The sequence below is a fragment of the Ursus maritimus genome, unplaced genomic scaffold (assembly GCF_017311325.1).
Source record: "Ursus maritimus isolate PB19 unplaced genomic scaffold, ASM1731132v1 scaffold_34, whole genome shotgun sequence".
NCBI lineage: Eukaryota > Metazoa > Chordata > Mammalia > Carnivora > Ursidae > Ursus > Ursus maritimus.
In genome coordinates this window covers 14865554-14878529 of record NW_024426008.1, presented here as the reverse complement: position 1 = coordinate 14878529, position 12976 = coordinate 14865554, and the positions used below count along the sequence as shown (strand labels likewise).

At 37.7% G+C, this 12976-nt stretch overlaps 1 long non-coding RNA gene across 1 annotated transcript in view; it reads left to right on the top strand.

Annotated features, from left to right (window-relative positions):
* The window catches only part of LOC103663265, a 36045-nt gene extending 23282 nt beyond the window's left edge, over positions 1 to 12763 (top strand). The window contains exon 3 of the long non-coding RNA XR_568743.2: positions 12572 to 12763. This is a non-coding gene — a long non-coding RNA (uncharacterized LOC103663265). The remainder of the gene's footprint in view (positions 1 to 12571) is intronic.
* Positions 12764 to 12976: the final 213 nt, after the last annotated feature.

The window sequence follows — 12976 nt, the reverse complement described above, 5'->3', positions numbered from 1 at the left end:
GAATTATTTAGAAAGATGTCAGGAGGGGGTAGGGAAACCCAAGGGATAGTGTGATGCCCTGACAAATGAAGGGAAGACGTGGTTATTCAATCTTGGAAATTGAAAACCCAGTATAAAAACCTGTGTTAAGTAGAGTTAGAACAGACCAGCCTTAAGGAAAACACCCAGCCCAAAGGTGTCTCATAAAAATATAGACAAGGGAATCAATGCTTTGACCTCCCCTTCCTCCCTCCCTCCAATCTTCAGCAAGGGCTCCCCATTGATTGAAACCAATGGCAAGACAAAGGGCAAGAAAGAATCTTGATTCAGTTCCTACAGGTGTGCTTTCATGGTCATGAATCAAAGTGTAGAAAGGTGGAGAATGAGCCTGGAGGACACGGGGAAGATACGATGACCCTTCAGACTTGGTTTGAGTACCTAGAACTGCCTGATGGGGTGTGTGTATGTGTGTGTGTGTGTGCTTTGAAAAAGGGTTAGATTAAAAGAAATCAAAGTTCAATTCCAGATAACAGTTTTATTTGGCAATTTGACAGCAGACGTGAATTTTAAAAACGTGTGTCAGGAGTACTCGAGAGTAATTGGGACTGAAGATCTCACAGGAGGAATTTTAAGCATATAGTTGATTTATAAACTCTTGCAACTGGCTGAAATCACCTAGTCAACGAGTACTAATAGAGAAGAACTCATGAAAAGCAAAGGGGACAGCAAAGAAAATTTTTTGAAAAAAGTGGGAGTCATTAGTTATGTCAAAAGCTGTTAACAGTTGAAGTGGGATGAATACTGAGAAATGACATTATATTTTTCAATGCAGAAGTCATTAATGACCTTCCTAAGATTAGTGTAGAAAAAAATTGTGTTTCAATGAAAAACGATGCATTTCATGGCAACCTTTCTGGGTGATCAGTTCATTGTCTTGGAGCAATTTTTTCAACTCTTTGTGAACATAGGGAAGTGATAGGTAAATTCTGGCTTGTCTGGTAGTATTTAGTTGACATTTTCTGTCCAGTTTGGTAGTGACTTAACTGGCTGTGGAAAAACCACATTTTGGTCTCCATTCTGCAATTCATTTCAACATTCCTTTACTCCATACTAATTTGTGCTGTTTTGACTTCTTCTTTGAACTGGTTATAACACCTGCCTGGATCTCTCATATTATATGAATAAAAGAAATTCTTTCATGTTCATTTTACACCTGTATGAAGGTCACAATTTTACCTTTTTCTGAAAATTATCTTTGAACATTAGTTTTGGTGTAGGGATGTAGGCCGAAGACTGACTCAAACTGTTTAAGGGGAAACAGGGTCAAGATAGTTGGTCTGATATTCAGCAAAATCTTTTCTGGTAAAGTACATTGAAAGCTGTCAACAGGATTTACCGATCAACTTTTTAAAGCATGGTAGGAAACCAGACGCTTGAATGATAAGAAAGCAATCTAGAGGGGTAAATGAGTACTAGATGTGACCTCAGGACAGGAAACAAAGCTGGGGACCAGAGCTGAGTAACAGGGAGGAGACTGAGGGTGACTGAGGACCCCCTTGAACAATGCTGGGATTCTTCAAAGGGTCAAATCTCAAGGGCAGAACCTGCCTTTCCTTAAAAACGGAGGTGATGAAAGTACTTGCCTGTTTTGGCCCTAGCTCTAGTTGAGGCAGACTAAAAGAAGAAACTACTTGCTGAGAATTCCTAACTACCAACCAGCCGGCACTGTGGATGTGTGAGGAACACAAATAAGGCAGGTTTAGAGAGAACATAATAAGCTGAAGGGGTAGTGGTGTGACCCAAGAGAGATTCTTGTCTAGGTCCTTGTCTGTCACCTCCTTGCTACCCCAACATGGAATGTTGAAAGGGTGACTTTTCTATGTCACTGCATAAGTCAGCTGGAAGGGTGTCTCTTGCTTCACCCTGGCTTACAAAAGCCCGAACACTATTCTTTTGTTGCAGTGCACACATACAGGTAACAAGGATATTAAAATCTACAGATCCCACCCTTCTCCAAATCTTACCTCCCAAGAATTGGTTGGTTACATAATATTTACTTAAATTTTTATTTTGCCATTCGATCCTCCAATTAATCTGTTCACCCAGGCAAGAACATTAAAAAAGAAAAAGAGTTGTTCTCATATAATTCTCCTCCCCTCTCCTCACATATTTTATTTTCTTTTAAACAAACATTATTTTCCTTTGCTGAGATGGACAGTTAGTTAGATTAATAATTCGAGGGGGGGAAATATCTCAGAATGAGAAACTAAGCTTGAAGGAAAATATAAAACTTAGTTCAAAATCTCAGAGAAAGTATTTATGTTTAAAAGAAACTTAGGCCTTTCTCTGAGCTCCAGTCCCATGGTAATTCAGTCTGAGTCTATTTTGCTGTGACTAAGCGAGCAGCCACCTTATGAACAAGGTGTTTGGGGGAGCCCTTTGAACTGGGACCCATTTGGTTCCCTCCAAGATGCCTTGTTTTAGCTCGTACAGGGCTACTGAAATCTGAGAGCCTTGGCTTTCTGTTCCATGTGGAAGCCCAGTAAACTTTGCAAAGGCTGTGAACCCGAGCCTAGACTGCAGACTCTCTCGGGCTTACCATGCAGCCACCCCCTTCCATCTAATAAAAAACTGTCCTCATCTCCTGAAATGTTCTGAGGGAGTAAGCTCTAGGCTCCAGCTGGGAATGCCACATCTACCTTTCCACCCTTATCTTCAGACGATGCAACCCCCTTCTCCCCTTTACCGCAAGGCACTGGCCTCCTTTTCCCCTACCAGGCATGATGCTTCCAGGAGGGCCAGAAAGACAATCCTTTCCGTCCTATAGCACAAGCCTCCTATGAGGCGAGAAAGCATGAAGGGGCTTGCTGCCCTCTTGGAGTGCACTTGAGTGGGGAAAAGTGCATCAAGGACAAAGCACGAACTAATATCTCAAATCGAATATTCCACAACTTTTACAAGAGTGGCCTCCCCTCCTAACCTGAAATGCCTGATAAAGGAGGGCAAGGTCCATCCTGAACATACCGTCCAATTGGTGGGTGCGTGAAGGGAGTGCCCGAAGCCTCCAACAGTCACCTGAACTTTATAATCTTATTATATCACAGTTTTTGAATTCCTGAAATCTGAAGCCAGAGGAGGAAGGAAACTTAGATTACAAATGTTGCCATGCATTTATTTAAAAATTATGTCATCCTACTTACGCAGATGTTTCCTGTTCTCTTGCAATCTTTCTAAACCCTTTGTACCAACAGTATCCTTTAGTGTGTTAAAGAAATGAAATCATCTCTTGCCTCCCGTGCGCAGGTGAGACTATGGTGGAAAGATCTCACCAGGAGTCATAAGCAGGTGAATGTTTCTTTTGCTAAGAAAACAATGGAGATAGGTATACTTTTTATAAATGCCTTGTCTAATATTCATACATAAGTAAATTAAAGATATCAGTGTACATTCCTCAACTAACCAGAAAGTCTGCTCGGGACCTCATGGGTCACAGACGGATGACACTTCAATGAGCATGTGCTTGTTAGAGACGAACCTGGGCCAGGAAGGAAACGGCTATTATTTTTGTCAGGTCTTTGGTTTCTTGGGAATGTAGGGCCGTGTTAATTGGTTGAGAAATTTAAAAGTTGTTTTTGTTTTTTTACCTGTCAGTGTGTTCTTAATTAATGTCATATTAGACTGAAATTTTATTGTTCTCATTCTTTATTTCAGTCTGAGAAATAAGTTGGGGACTTTTTAACCCACTTGCGTTGCATTTATTATGGGGACCTGGGAATCTCTAAAGTTCCATTGACTTTGGACTTAGGAAGTGGCCACAGAAACGTCTCTAGTGAATACTGAAAAGAAACCAGAGAGGATGAGAACTGGATGAAAGATTACAATGCACGTTGGCATTCTAGCATTTCCTCACAAAGCACATTTCAAATAGCCCGGTTTTGAATAAAATGGTTGAAAATATAGTTTAAAGCTGGCATCACTAACATATACTCAATGCTCAACTCCCAGTATCTGATCAGTCCTGGGATTTTTTTTTTTTTTTTTTTTTGCTTTTGTTTTGTTTTTTTTTTGTAAGCGGGAGGAAGGGGACCCAGCCAACCTTTTTGGATGTTGGAATATGCATACTCTAGCGCCACCTACTGGCTATTGGTTGACAGTGCCCAAATTCTAAGAAACGAAAACCCAAAACCTGATTCTTTCCCCAGACCTTTCATTTATCTTCTTCTCTTTTCTCCCTCTTGTTGCTTTTCTATTCATTTCTTTTTATTTCCCTTTACCTGTTAGAAATACTCTTTCTCTATATAATTCTCATACAGAATTGTCTAAAAGCAGCCCTTTTATGACATGTGGACAGGCTGCAGATGGGGAAAAAAGAGGTCCATGTCAGGTCATATGTCTTCACCTTAAAATAATGATACCTCATGGCTAACTGGATTCAGAAAGGCATTGTTTTATATATTAACTATTTTTAAAGATTTTTATTTATTTGAGAGAGAGAGAGAGAGCACTAGAGAGAACAAGCACGCGTAGGGGTCAGAGGGACAGGGACAAGCGGACTCTGCTCAGCAGGGGCTCCACATGGGGCTCGATCCCAGGACCCTGGGATCATGACCTGAGCCAAAGGCAGACGCTTAACCGACTGAGCCACCCAGGTGCCCCTATATGTTAACTATTAATACTTCGTGTTAAGGTTTAGTATTTCCCTGCCTGGACTCCACTGAATCCCGATTTTCCACTAGTTAGCTGTGAGCCTGCACAGCCTTCCGTGTCCCTATATTCTCACTTGGAAAAAGGCAGTGCTAACATCACACAACTCACAGTAATGTTGTGAGAGCTGAATGATACATATGCACCTAAATTCTTCGGCAGAGCACCTTCCCATGCAGTAAATAAATGTGCCATAAATGTTTTCTGTTATCATTACACCTCTGAGGACACAGTCTGTGTTTTCATTCACTTCGATAGCCTTAGAGTGCAGAGAAGGGGGTTTATACAAGGTAGGAACTTAATAAACGCCTTTTGAGTTAAATATTTAGAAAACATGAAATTATTTGCAAATAAACAGAGTTACTATTTCCATGCTTGAAATTCTAACATTTTTTCTTAGAAAAGATATTTGAAAATATTTAATCAGTATTTCCTGTCTCGATACAGAGCAGAAAATGCACTATGTATAGTATAATAGAAAAAAAAAACATTATTACATATTTTTACAATGTTTCTAATGCAGCTTCAAGTTTATGATTACCACATAATGGTAATAGCTAAAATATATTGGGCAAGCACTCTCGACCAGGCATGCCCCTAAAATCGTTCCACATTTCATCTTGTAACACCCTCTGATGGAGGTACTCTTTTACCCTCAGTCTAAGATGAGAACACTTTAACACATAGACGTTCATTAACTCATTCAAAGTCCCAGGTAGTAAGTAGGCTATCTAGCTTTCGAACGGACATTTGAGATTCAGTTTGTGTACGTTTTTATTCCTATGGCCTTATAACTTTTAGACAATTAGGATAATTGGAATCAAATTTCAACTGTCCCTTGACATTCCCTTGACAATCCTCTGAGATCTTGCCAGTTCAGTTGGATATCTTGCTTTGATATCAGGTGTTGCTGGTTTCTTCATCTTGTTTTCTTTTGTTTTACTTTATTTATCATGGCATCTCAGTTTGCCCATTAACTATGTTTCATAGGCATCGGAAAGGACAGAAATAAATATGAGAAGACTTGTTGTTCTTTGCTTCAGCTTGGATTAAATTTATAAAGTGCAGAAAGGGCCTTTGTGATGATGTTCCAGAGACTAAAAAGGATGGGATAATGCAGGGAGTCCTATGGAACAGGTCTGCAGAATGGAGACGCCAACTTTCTTATCATTTCGCCATAGTGGAATCTTTTAGCCTCGGCTAAATTATTTTAGTTGACTTTCCAAAAGGTTAAACAAATTCGTGGTCCTCTGTTTTTGTTTTAATTGGATTTTTTTTTAAACCAGGGAGATTGGTTCATAGTAGTGTAATTTAAGAATATTCTAAAATCAAACATAAATGCTTTCTTTGTGAAATGTGTTCAATAATTTATAAAATTTTTTTCTTTTATTAATATAGATAATGGAGTTTTCTAGAAATGCATTCATTTGGCTTTCTGACTTTATATTTTTTCCTTGGGATAAGATGAAATATTTCCCAATGTAATAAAAAAGAAATGGCAACTATGAGAGATGCCGAATGCATTCATTAACTTGGTTATGGGAATCATTTCGCAATGTGTACGTATATTAAATCATCATATATACATTAAAAGTTTCTTTAGAGGGTGCCTGGGTGGCTCAGCCAGTTAAGCGTCGGACTCTTGATTTTGGCTTGTCATGGTCTCAGGGTCCTGGGATCCAGCCCTGAGTGGGGGTTCCATGCCCAGCGTGGAGTCTGCGTGAGATTCTCTCTCTCTCTCCTTATGCCCCTTCCCCCATAAATAAATAAATAAATAGATATATAAATAAAAGTTTCTTTAAAAATGAATGCTAAAAAAAGAAATAAATATCCTTCCCCCTCATAAATTTAGCACAGAAAGTTATAAAGTTGCATTTAATTCAGTGCTGAAGAGTTCACTGTTACAGTCCAAAAATCTAAAATTAAGACCTGGCACAGCATTTGGGATTAGATGAACAGATTAAAGAAACAATTCCCAAATCTTCAACAATCCACCAAATTTGCTTGGGATAAAGTATATCTCTTGTGTCTGATAGGGACTGACTTCGACATGCTTTTGAGTTTTATGTATATGCTTAACCAGATGTTATTAATGATTCTATTTATGGACTACACCATCTCATTGTCATCCAAATTACGAAGAGTTTGACCTGGTTTACATTTAATTTTGAGAAGGAGAATTCTTTATTGTTTTATCCTTCCAGTTCTCTTTTAGCTCCTCTATTTCTTCTGTAGCTTTATGGGCCATCTGTTGTGAGTGTCTTTTGATATTTGTCCCATTCTAAGGGAGAACAGCATTATTAATGTAAGATATATCCAAGAGTAGACTTAAACTCATTTAAATAACTTTCAGATGATAACACAAAAAGAAACAAACGAATCTAAAATCAAAGAAATTAATGTCACAAAAAACTACTATTGTAGCCAGAAAATGACTCAGATTCAAAAAAACAAGATTTTTTCTCAAAGTGCTTGTTTTAAAAATGATTAAAGTAGACACTTCTATAAACAGAACAAAAACACATGTGACATGATCCTTCTAGGGCAATGGAAGTTCAAGTCTTTCCTCTGTGTGGCAAAATGACCACTCTATTTTGCTCAGAAAAATAACCATTCAAATTAAGAGAAGTATAGAGAGAAAGTCAATAAACTTGAATAAATCCAATGTACTGCCTTGTGTAGTAGACAGAATTCTAAAATAACCCCCAAGATACTTAGCTTTTAATATTTATGGCTTGTATAATCTCCTATCCTTGAGTGTAGGTAAAACTGTGAATATGATGAGGTATTACTCCCATGATTATGCTACATTTTATAGCGAAAGGAGTTTTTTAGTTATAATTAAGATCCATAATCAGTTGACTGTGAGGTAGGTAAAGGGGAGATGATCTTGTGTGGGCCAGGCCTACTTAGGTAAACCCTCTAAAAGAGGGACTAGGGCCCTCCCGGAAGTCAGAGAGATTATCATACTGGCCTTCAGCAAGTGGGCTCCATATTGTGAGAGGTCTGTGAGGGGACCATATGGGAACTGACCAGCCTCTAGTAGTTGAGCTCAGCTCCCTGATAACATGCAAGAAAGTAAGAACTTCAGTCCTACAGCCATAAGGAACCCTGATTTCTGCCAACAGCCACATGAACTTGGAAGAGGATCCCAAACTCTAGAAAGGACCACCACATGACCAACATCTTCATTACAACTTTGTGGGATCCCGAACAGAGGGCCAACTAAGTTACACCTAGACTCGTGAATCACAGAAACGGATGTTAAATGCATGACGTTTTTAGCCACTGAATTTGTAGTAATTTGTTATGAAGCAACAGAACATTAACGTACCTTGCATTTCATTTCAATTTTTGAAAACCAAGGCTCTATGATTTTTTATGAAATCCAATTAAGTTTGCATGTGTTTGATGAGAGAAGAAACCCTATTCTTGTTTCTAACAACAGCATTTTTGGACTTTAAAATAGCATTTGGAAGTTAAGCACAAGTTTATCAAGTGACCCAGTAATTCTACTTGTAGATATTTACTCAAGAGAAATAAGAACATGTCTATACAAAGATGTGTTCATAAATATTCATAAAACTTGTTCACAATAGCCTAGCACCAGGTGAATGGGGAAACAAATTCTGGTCTACCCATACAGCAGGAATACTCAGCAACAGAAAGGAATGACCTACTGAAATACAAAAATATGAGTGAGTCTCAAAAACATTATGCTGATTAAAAATGGAAAATCCAAATATAAAATAGTACCTACTGACTAATTCCATTGATGTGAAATTCTAGAATAGGCCTGTATAACCAGAAGGTCAATGGGTTGTCTAGATGAGGGAGTGGGGTAACGAATGTTTTCAGGTAATGAGATGTTTGTATTGTGATCATGGTATTTGTTACATGGGTATATACATTTGTTAAAACTCCTTGAATTACGCAGTTAAAGGGGTCATTTTAGTAGGAAAAAGTTCATCTTTGCAAAGAGCTCATTTTAGTGAAATTATACCACAATAAAGCTGATTAACAAAAACAGCATCTGGTACATAGTAAAACATTCAAAAAATATTTGTACATTTACTTAATGTTGATTTTATTCTTTAAATAACTTGTAATTTCAGGAAAAATCTATTTTTCATAATAGCCCACATGGGTCAGTTTATAAACAGAGTCAGAACTCATATTACAGATTTGGAAAGTACAGAATGAATGTCACAAATTACCTCACCTATCAGCAATTGTGGGATACCTACAACGATTGCTTTAGGGAGGTTCGCCATTTCTAATGCAAGTGTTAATTTCTCTAGGTCTTGAGGATTCAGTGAGCTTAAGGCATCATAAGATTTCTGAAGAGATGTGCCACAAATTCATCAACAACACAGTTTAGGAAGTCACCAAGACTTTGAGGATTGTAAGAGTACATTTTGATACTGGAATTAATGCATTCTGAGTAACAGGTAACATATATTAAGTAAAACCGCTTTAAAAGTTCAGGGTCCCATTACTCCTTAGAAAATACTTCTTTTGTGTCTTTGGATTTGTTAGAACAGAGAGTTCCTTTACTACCATGGGTTTAAACTGTCAGATTTTTTCTTCTTTTTTTATTATTATGTTCAGTTATCCAACATACAGTACATTATTAGTTTCTGATGTAGTGTTCAACGATTCATTAGTTGTGTATAACACCCAGCGCTCATCACAACATGTGCCCTCCTTAATACCCATCACCCGGTTACCCCATCCCCCCACCCACCTCCCTTCTGTAACCCTCAGTTTGTTTCCCAGAGGCCAGAGTCTCTCATGGTTTGTCTCCCTCTCTGTTTTCCTCCCATTCAGTTGTAAGAATATATATCTGGATAAATTGTCAGATTTTTAAAAATAAAATCACAACCTTGAGAAAGTTAATATTCACAGAAATTCAAAATAAAGTAAGATATTTATAGGAAACTTGGCAATGCATATTAAAAGGCAGAGGAATATAATTGAGGTCTCACACTATTGTTCCTCTCCTTGTTTTGCTTTCAGATGTTTTATGAAATTTTCTTCTCTATGCAAATCTCCAAATAAGGTAGGATTTGTTAAAAGCTATGACTCTACATTGAAAGCAATAATTTCATTAACTAGTGAGTGATATAAAAAATAAAATTCAAGACTTATGTCCCATAAATTCATAACTCTTCGAAGTATTTTTCATGATTCTTTGGTACATCCTTCCAAAATCTTCATGAAACCAAGTGTTTGCCCACCTACGATTAGCTGTTTTCTTGTGCTCAAATATCTCCACATCATTTTGTGAGCAGGTAATGGATTCTTTGCTAAGCAGCTGAGATTTCACAATATATAATGTGGACCTGCTCAAACTGATTAGATCATTTTTGACAGAAGCTTTGAACTTTCTACTTAACCATTATTCAAATTCTCTTCCACCATTAGATATATATTTTTTTAAGGTTTATTTATTTGAGAGAGAGAGAGCATGTGAGCAGGGGGGAGGGGCAGAGGGAGAAAGAGAAAGAATCCTCCAGCAAGCTCCCTGCTGAGCACAGAGCCCCAAAGGGGCTGATCCCAGGACTCCCCAACCTGATATGAAATCAAGAGCCAGCCACTTAAGGGACCAAGCCACCCAGGCACCCCTCCGTGGACAAAGTTTAAACGGTCAATAGGTTGGGAAATTATGAGAATACGAGAGTCAGGAGAGTCCTTGGATCAGATGTGTATGTGACGCTGTGTTTTATACTGACATAACAGTTCAACATTGGTTTGCACATTTTAAAATAAATTCCAACAAGCAAGCTGGGACCATGTTTGTTTAGGGCCACACTCTGGGGTCTGCATCTCCCAGTGCTGTAGAAACACCAACTCACCCCATGTACCTTGAGGGAACTGCTGGGCTTTGTTCTGATTTAATTCTGCTCTGTTGTAACACAATTTTTGTTTCCTGACTTCTTTTTTAGCAAATTATTACTGACATTTTGGAAAGAGTCAAAACTGTTTCTCAAATTTTATGCTTTCTCTTTTCAAGGCTGAAAAAAAGTTTCTGCTGAAGCTGCCTGCACTTTCTGTTATGATATGATCTGTGAAAACATGTATAGACATATAATGTATTAACAAATAATTCCATTGTTTTATTTTAAGATATGCCTGCTGTTGAGATTTTTCATTAAATGTTTCATTTTGTCCATGGATATTCTCTACGCTCCAACCACTTAAATTATTCATCTAGACCTTACCACTCCTGTACTTAGGTAATTAGAGTTATATACACTAAGTTTTGAGAGCAAACTTCATTATTAACCTGGCACTAACCTGCTCAACTTTAACCTTCAACCAGGGGGTTAAAAAAAAAAAGCATAAAATTTGAAACAGAATCATGACATTTAAATGTTTATTAAGACACTGATATTAACAATAGGATACTTTATAGATAAAGTTGATAGGGGCCATTATAATTTTACTAGGCTGTCAAGATTTAAGATTCTAATCCATCAACATTTTCTTGCCCTTAGCATTTGGAAGATAATTAGCTGCTTTAATTAAAGGCCAGTGAGGGATGTATACCATGCAGCCTACACAGAAATCAAACCTATGATTAATCAACTGTGCTACACACATTAACCACAGTCTTGATGATGGTAAAGAGCACAAGAAAAAGTCTATATTAAAATGTCACCATGTCACCTTTTACTATGTTACTGAGCATCCTTTCAAATAAATACATTATACTAGCCATGCTTTTCTCCTACAAAAGATAAGAAAAACATGCATACTTGATTCATTTTTCTCGCCATAAACTGAAGTTAGGTTTGGGAAGGCAAATATAGAGCTGCCTGCACATCAGTTAAATGCTTCATTGCAATACCTGTCTATTCTGAAGAGATGGGCTGAAGTAAGATATACTTGAAAGCATCAGATGAGAAGTTGAGGGACGCCAGCTCACCGTTCATTAGCTATGTGTCACATAAGCTCCTTGTTACTCCTGGAATAGAATGAGAGCATTATGCAAACTATGTCCCGGAGGGCTAGGTTTTCCAGGATTTTCAAATATTTGTCCCTCTAGACCTCCAGCTGCTCCATCCCAGCATTCACAAGGCATCTCCTATCTTCCAGCGTAATTCTAAAACACCTTTCCACTGACTTCTTTCCCTGGATCGTGGCTATCCACAAATACCATGAAAGTAAAATGTACATCACCTCCACCCCTGAGTTATCCACTTGTCTTCTAAAAATAAAATTGTTCTCCCATAAAGAAATATAATTAATTATGTTTTACTTAATGATCTAAATGTTAGAGAAACATCGCTACATCACCATCAATCTTAGTGGCATAGATTCTTAAAAGTTCTACAACAGGAAGATTTTCAGCAATTATTTATATGGCCAGTGGGAGTCATATTTTTATACATTCTCTAAGTCACAATTTTCATATACAGTTGCTATAAGTTCTCATGTTTAATTTGCTACGATGCTATGAAATCAGTGCTTTAAAGAAGTGTGGAGTAAGAGTATGGGTTTGGGGGGATAAAAGTAAGTTAAAATAAAATTCATATTTATAATTGCATGCTTGAATGTAATTCTTGTCATAAAATTAATTCTTTTCCAAGGTTTGCAAAGTCAAAAGTTAAGTGTTTCTCAGAATATTTTCAGGGGTTTCTTGAGCTTTGAACTTAGCTTAGTAACTCATTAATTTGCAAATTATCTTGAAATATTTCCTATGGATTCCATGGTAATTTATCAGCTGCTATTAGGCTTAAAAAACAGAATTATTTGATTAATTTCAAGATGCATTTTGGGGATACTCTATGCAATTTCAGAAATACTATTCAGTCATAATGTGATTGTTTTCACAATACTTTTTCCTCTATTAAAGTTATTTTCCTGTTCTCTCTTGTATCAGAGATAAGTATCGACAGTTCCAGGATTGGAAACACTCTTTCTCCATAACATCTATGGCGGTCTCTGCCAGGATTCATCCACTACCACATGAGGTCTCGGAGGATACTGCTTATGGAGGGGAATCTCGAAAACAACGAAGTAAATGTGAGGTCGAATAGTAAAAGTAAAATAAACATTTGTTATACTGAAGTAAATTTTTTTAAAAGATTTTATTTATTTATTTGAGAGAGAGTGAGAGAGAGCACGAGCAGGGAGAGGGGTAGAGGCAGAGGGAGAAGCAGACTCACCACTGAGCAGGGAGCCCGATGGGAGGGCTGATCCCAGGACCCTGGGATCATGACCTGAGCTGAAGCAAGACGCTTCACTGACTGAGCCACCCAGGCGCCCTGAAGTGAATTTAAAAATG